A 6,968-nucleotide genomic window follows, 5' to 3' on the forward strand; every position below is an offset into this window, starting at 1 on the left:
AATTTAGTTTGTTGGGAGATTTTATCGTTATTTTACTAAAGATTCAATTTCTTTACTCGTAATCAATCTATTCAGATTTTCTATTTCTTCATGATTCAGTCTTGGAAGATTGTATGTTTCTAGAAATGTGCCTATTTCTTCTAAATTGTCTAATTTGTTGGCATACAATTGTTCATAGTATTTTCCTATGATTCTTTGTATTTCTGTGGTATAGGTTGTAATTTCTCCTCTTTAATTTCTGATTTTATTTATTTGGGCTCTCTTTTTTTCTTGATGAATCTGGCTAAAGGTTGTCAATTTTCTTTTTCTTTTCAAAGAACCACATACTTTATTTTCATTGATATTTTCTATTGTTTGATTTTCATTAATATTTTCTATTGTTTTTTTTAGCCTCTATTTCATTTATTTTCACTTGATCTTTATTATTTCCTTCGTTCCACTAACTCTGGGCTTTGTTTGTTCTTTCTAACTTCCTTTAAATGTAAAATTAGGAGCTGGCCCTGTGGCCAAGTGGTTAACTTCATGTGTTCCACTTTGGTGGCCCAGGGTTTCACCAGTTCAGATCCTGGCCACAGATCTACCACTGCTCATCAAGCCATGCTAAGGGGCATCCCACATAGCAGAACTAGAAGGGCCTACAACTGGAATATCTGACTACATCCTGAGAGACTTTGGGGAGGAGAAGAAAAAAAGATGTAAAATTAGATTATTTGAGACTTTTCTTATTTTTCGAGGTAGTCCTGTTTTGCTACAAACTTTCTTCTTAGAACTGCTTTTGGTGCATCCCCATAATCCTTGATACTAGATCAGGTATCTTTATAAGACAGCCACTAACATTGACTGGAGTTTGCACAATAGATAATCCCTGTTGATAAAGAATGGAATTCACAAGTTTTCAAACTGCAGCAATGATCGTGTAATCTTTTTAATTTATTTTTTAATGGAAAGGATAAGAGGATGAACATGCTTTGCAAAAGGTTAAGTCCTACAGCACACATACATACAGATTGCAGGCAAATTATCTTGACTCTTAATTCAACAGGATCTGTGACAAACATTTTGAAAATATAATCCTTTTATTTATTGACATCAACCAGCAGAGTATTGTGATGAAGCCAAAGCACTGAAGAACTTGTAAAATATATATTTATAGGTAGAATTGACTTCAAATTGTTTTCCAAATAGGTTTAGTTTGTAGAATAAATAGCAGTAATGTAGGGATTGCAGCAACAAAGCTGTCCCACCATCACCATATGGACATTATTAACAGTTTGTAAGGGATTTGATAGTAATATATTTTGTATTCTCAGAAGGGGTCTGTTATGCAATGCAAAATAAATACGTAAGTATCCACAGTCATAATTTTGAAACTCTTAAAAATTAAGAACTACAAATTTTAAATTGAGTTGGCTTTAAAGAAAACTTAGCATCAGGGCATACAGCGTCTGGAGAAGCGATTTTACTTCCTCCCCACAAATAAGCCTGTGAAAATAAAGTAAATTTTAGCTCACATCTCTTTTCCTGATAAGCATAAGGAGCTCATAATCATGCTCTATCAGCACCTAGACTGTAAGACCCATAAGTATAAGAGAGTCTTATTCTGTTTAATGCATAGTTAGCACTTATCAAAAGGATTCTACAACTTGTGGATCTCCAGTAAATATCTATTGATCATGATGACACTCGGCTCAGGTGACAAATTCACTTCTGTAACCCTCTCATATGACTGATGAAAAGACCAAGATGCCAAGATGTTACACAATTTACACACACTTCAGGGCCATTTTCAACTATAATATTAATTAATAGTTGTTTGTTGATCACCAATGATCATATACATCACAAACCTAAAAAGGGTATTTTATAAGATTTTTATTCCAATAATTTTAGTCAATGGATTTGCGGCCAAATTTTCTTCCAGAGTATAAATATCTGTTTCCAAGGTGGATCTATCAGTGTCCCAATAGGAAAAAAATCATATATTAAAATCAGAATAATTTGAGGATGGATGGTTTATTTACAAAGAAAGAATTTACAAAGGTGTGGGCTAGGTATAGGAGGATTCTTGAGTATGCTGGAGTCAGTTACAGTGAAGCAGAGACACCCAATACACTTAACAAGAAGAGAGAAAAAGTGGTTATTACAAGAACTCGGAAAAGAATACAGTCATGCACCACATAATGATGGTCAATGACAGACTGCATATGCAACGGTGGTCCCATAAGATTAGCACCACATAGCCTAGGTGTATAGTAGGCCACACCATCTAGGTTTGTGTAAGTGCACTCTATGATGTTGGCACAATGATGAAATCGCCTAATGATGCATTTCTTAGAACGTATCCCTGTTGTTAAGGAACGTATGACTATATTACAGAGGAAGCCACCTGGAGAGGAACAGTGGTGTAGTAAGGTGCAGGAACATACCAGTCGGGGATGGCCTCGCAGAAAGGGAATCAGAAGAATAAATGAATACCCTGACTTCACTCCCTCCTCTCTCCAACAGACTGCCAAGCTACCTCAATGCATCAATCTGGCAGGAAGCCAGTGTTTAGTGGGGTCCACAAGGTCACCCTCCCAAGGCAGAAAGCAGAACAGATAACAAGGTGGAATGTTGGGTGGGAGTGCCAAAAAGAAGATATCTGGCATGTAGCTTAAGAGTTAGGTGCTGGGATGAGATTATACATTGTATTTATCTCAAAGAATTTGTGGTAACATATTTGATTCTAACTATATTCCAACTATATCCATTATTGTTCAAATGAAAAATAACATAATAGGGAGTACAAATTTCATTCAGATTAAAAATAGATAAATGTTTATCTCTACAGCCCCCAAAATGAAAAGAACAAATTTCTATGGGTTTGGAATCATAAATTTAATCTCCCAGTTGTACTTCTAAGTGTCTTTTCAATGGATATGTGAGGGATGGGGGACGATGGGAGGAGGATCTGTGAGTTTGAACTAGAAGGCCATCAACTCAACACACAGAACTACACCCTTAGGAAACTACTAGAGACTCATTCGGGAGGAATGGAACAAACTGACTAGAAGAAGCCGGAGTGATTTTATGCAGTATCCCTCTCCAGATTAAGGACACATTTATTTTGACATTGGTGATGTGGGGTGACCCAGGCTGCCACATACTGTGGGATACACACCCAAGCGATGACTTCCACTCTAAGTATCCTGTACACATATGCCTAAGTCACACAGTGAATCCTCAAGTCAGAGAAAAGACCTTTTGGTGAAAGAAAGTCTATAAATCAACCAGCCTAGTAATTTGTTCATAAATTTGAATGAGCCAATGAGGATTACCAGATATTTGGGGAAACAAACAACACAGAAAGGATGAATGATGCTAGGGGAAACAGATACTTCAGAGAACGCAAAAACATTTTGAAATTCTATTCAGATGTGGGATGATTTGAATACATAAAGGGGAACAGATTTTTTGATAAAAGACCATTTAGGGAGTTAAAAAGGTGTTAGTAAAAATTAAAAATATAATAGCTGAAATAAAAGATTTACTGGAAGAATTGGCTAGGACAGTCAAAGAAATTCTAAAGAAAGAAAGGAAAGAAGGAAGGAAGAAAGGAAGTAGGGAAGGAGGGAAAGAGGAAAGGAAGGAGAGAAAGAGGGAAGGAAGGAAGGAAGAAGTAAGGAAGGAAGGAAGAAGTAAGGAAGGAAGGAAGAAACTTATAAATGAAAGGTTGAGACCAAGGGAGGGACAAGGCAGCCTTTTTGACGTGCATTTAGAGACCTATTAAAAGAAATAAGAAGGACAAAGGACCAGGGAAGGAAATAATCAAAGATACAGTAAAAGGAATTTTCCCAGAACCAAGGAAAATCATGAGTGTTCTACAAGCAGCAAAAAAGATAAATAGAAACCAATATATGTATTTCTAGATAATTCTCACAAAATTTCAAAAGCCAAGGGAAAAAAAAAACTTTGCAAAAATTTTCAGGCAGAAAACAAGAGATTACTCAGAGAAGAATAGGAACTAAATTATCATTGGACTCCTCATCAGGTTCACCAAATGCTGGAAGACAATGAAGTAATAATCTCAATGTTTGGACAAAAAATACTCTTGATTCTAGAATTCTTTACTCATCCAAGTTGTCTGTCAGTTCTGTGGGTAAAATCATTATCTTTTCTGATATGATAGGATTCATAAAATTTGCCTTTCATACAGTTTTTCAAAAACAACAAAATAATCATTTGAGAACAACTCCAGCTAAATAAAGAAATGGTGTGTCCAGGAAGCAGGAAGCTATGAAATCCACAAACCTAAAGTGACAAGATAAATTTCAGGACAATATCGTTGCAACAAAGCCTAAAATAAAATTACTCTAAATTAGAAATTGTAGTCAGAGATCTTAAGATGAAGAATATCTTCAAATGAGTGTTGATTGAATGTAAAGAAAAAGTTATCCTTCTAGAAAGTTCAAGAGTAATATAAATGTCTTAGTCTATTCTGGCTGCTGTAACAAAGTACCATAAATTGGGTGGCTAATAAATAACAGAAATTTATTTCTCACAGTTTTGGAGGCTAGAAGTCCAAGATCAAGGTGCCAGAATGATCGCACCATCAGGTTCTGGTGAGAGATGTCTTCAGGGTTGGAGACTGCTGACTTCTCCTCTATCTCACATGGAGGAAAGAGAACAAGTGAGCTCTCTCGCCTCTTCCTATAAGGGCACAATCCCATTTACGAAGGTTCCACTCTCATGACCTAATCACCTCCCAAAGACAGCACCTCCAAACACCATCACACTGGGGATTAGATTTCAGCATTTGAATTTGTGGAGGACACAAACATTCAGTCTATAACAATAAACCCCATAAAATATAACATGATTTTTGAACTATTGACAAATCATAAGCAAAAATAATCTGTTTATCTTGGGTTTTTTTAAACAGTATTCTTCCAGTGGAATATCCCTGTCTAACCTTATAATTGCCAATCACTTTAAATGCATTCAGACACAGCATGAAAAATTTAACTAGGGTCACGGAAAAAAATATAAACCTTATAGACCCAAATAATGCAAAAGTGATCATGCCTCAGACAAATCTGGAGATGAAGAGGTTGGAGGAGAGGAGAGAAAAGCTCAGCATAATTGTCGAGCTAACCTCATTAACTTTCCTCCTGTCAAGGATCCTTGAACCTCAAGACCTACTTGCTTCAACTGCTCTTTCATGTCTTCACATCTTTTACAGTTGTTTTCAGTGGGAGCTGGTTTGATACCAGCTGTCCCGTCATGCTCTGAACCGGAAGTCCACCAGTCACTATTTTCTTTCTACCTCAAATACTTATTTAAATTTACAAACCTATTCTACCAATTTGCTTACATTTCTTTTTATATTCAATTTCTACCTTCCAAGTTCCAATTTATTCTTGCTGAAATACATCCTTTAGTAGCTTTTGTCATGTGCCCATGAGTGGAAAAAATTCTTATTTTTTTGAAGCCTGGAAACAATTTTTTTCCCTCATTTGAAGTATCTAAGTGTAATAATTCTAATTGTTTAATCTTTCTTGGGCTTCAGGTTTTTTTTAAATCTAAGGATGCATGTCTCCCTTTAGATAGGTATCACTGGCTACTATTTCCTCAGATATTTCTTTTTCCTCTTTCCCTTGTCTCTCCTTTTGAACTTCCAATTAAATGTGTATCTCCAATTAAATGGTCACTCATTTTTATCCTCTATGTCTCTTAATTTCTCTTTCTTATTTTTCATCTTTAAAAGATCTATTTGGAGTCATCTCTTCAGACCTATCTTCCAATTCTCTCTTCTGCTTTACTGTAATATTTAATTTATGTTAATGACTATATTCTCCATTATTGTACCCTTATTTTGATTCTTTTGCAAATCCAACTGTTATTTTCCCATAACGTCCATCTTTTGCTTTATGGATTTCATGCCTTTATTCTTATAAAAAATCTGTATATATTTACTTAAAAGTCTCTCTTTCAGAAAGTCTCTATTATCTATAATTCTCTGTGTGCGAATTTTGCCTTTTTCTATATATTGCCCTCTTGGTTGTTTGTAAATTTTTACTGAGCTCATCTTCAAAGAGTTTATAGTGAGATTTACAGGTTCTCTGGAGTAGGGAGGCATTCCCATGATGTGGTTTTACAATTGCCTTTTTCAGGATCTAACATATTTCTCTTCTCGACAGTGGGCTTTTTATGGTTATTGATCTAATTACTCAGTTTGACATTATTGCATTGCATCAAGAGGCTTGGCTGTGATTCCAATTTCTCTCTGGGTGAGTGATTCTACAGCTATGACTTGAATAAAAAGTGAGCTCTCTTTCTGTTTCTTGCAGCATCTTGGCACTACTGGGTGAAGATTTTCTGACTCCTGTTTCACGGAAAACAGGCTCCTGCCTCTATGTAGGGTACTCAAGTTCAGCTGCTGGCCATAAACTAGGCAAAGGCAGCATCTCTAGGCTACATGAGTACATTCAGTCCTGAATTAGGATTATTATCTTTCACAACTCAAGAGTCAGGACTCACATTTGTGAACATTTGTGCATTACTGAAGCACTGTTTGAGACTGTACTTTGAATATCTGATTTCAATATACTGTGGAATACTCAGCTTTAAGTTTTTCTCATTCTTTAGCTTTTACTTTCCCTTTTGTGTCTATAATCTAGGAATTTCATGTTCTTAACTTCCACCTCAAGTAGGTATTTTTAAAAATTTGGTTATATTTTATCCAACATTTTTTAGAGTAGTAGGGAAGATATCCCTAATGATGTCACAGTGTGCTGGATCGTGTTACATGTCACGTTTTAAATGTCAAAACAAAACAATCTTCCATCATTTAATTTTTTTGTGATTGTTTGTCTTTGATGTGTAAAAACGAAGCACCGTCATGAAACTTTAACAACGAGAATATGTTCTGAGAAAGGCATCATTAGGCTGCTTTGTCATTGTGCCAACGCCATGGAGTGTACTTACAC

This window comes from Equus przewalskii, chromosome 2, assembly GCF_037783145.1.
Source record: "Equus przewalskii isolate Varuska chromosome 2, EquPr2, whole genome shotgun sequence".
NCBI lineage: Eukaryota > Metazoa > Chordata > Mammalia > Perissodactyla > Equidae > Equus > Equus przewalskii.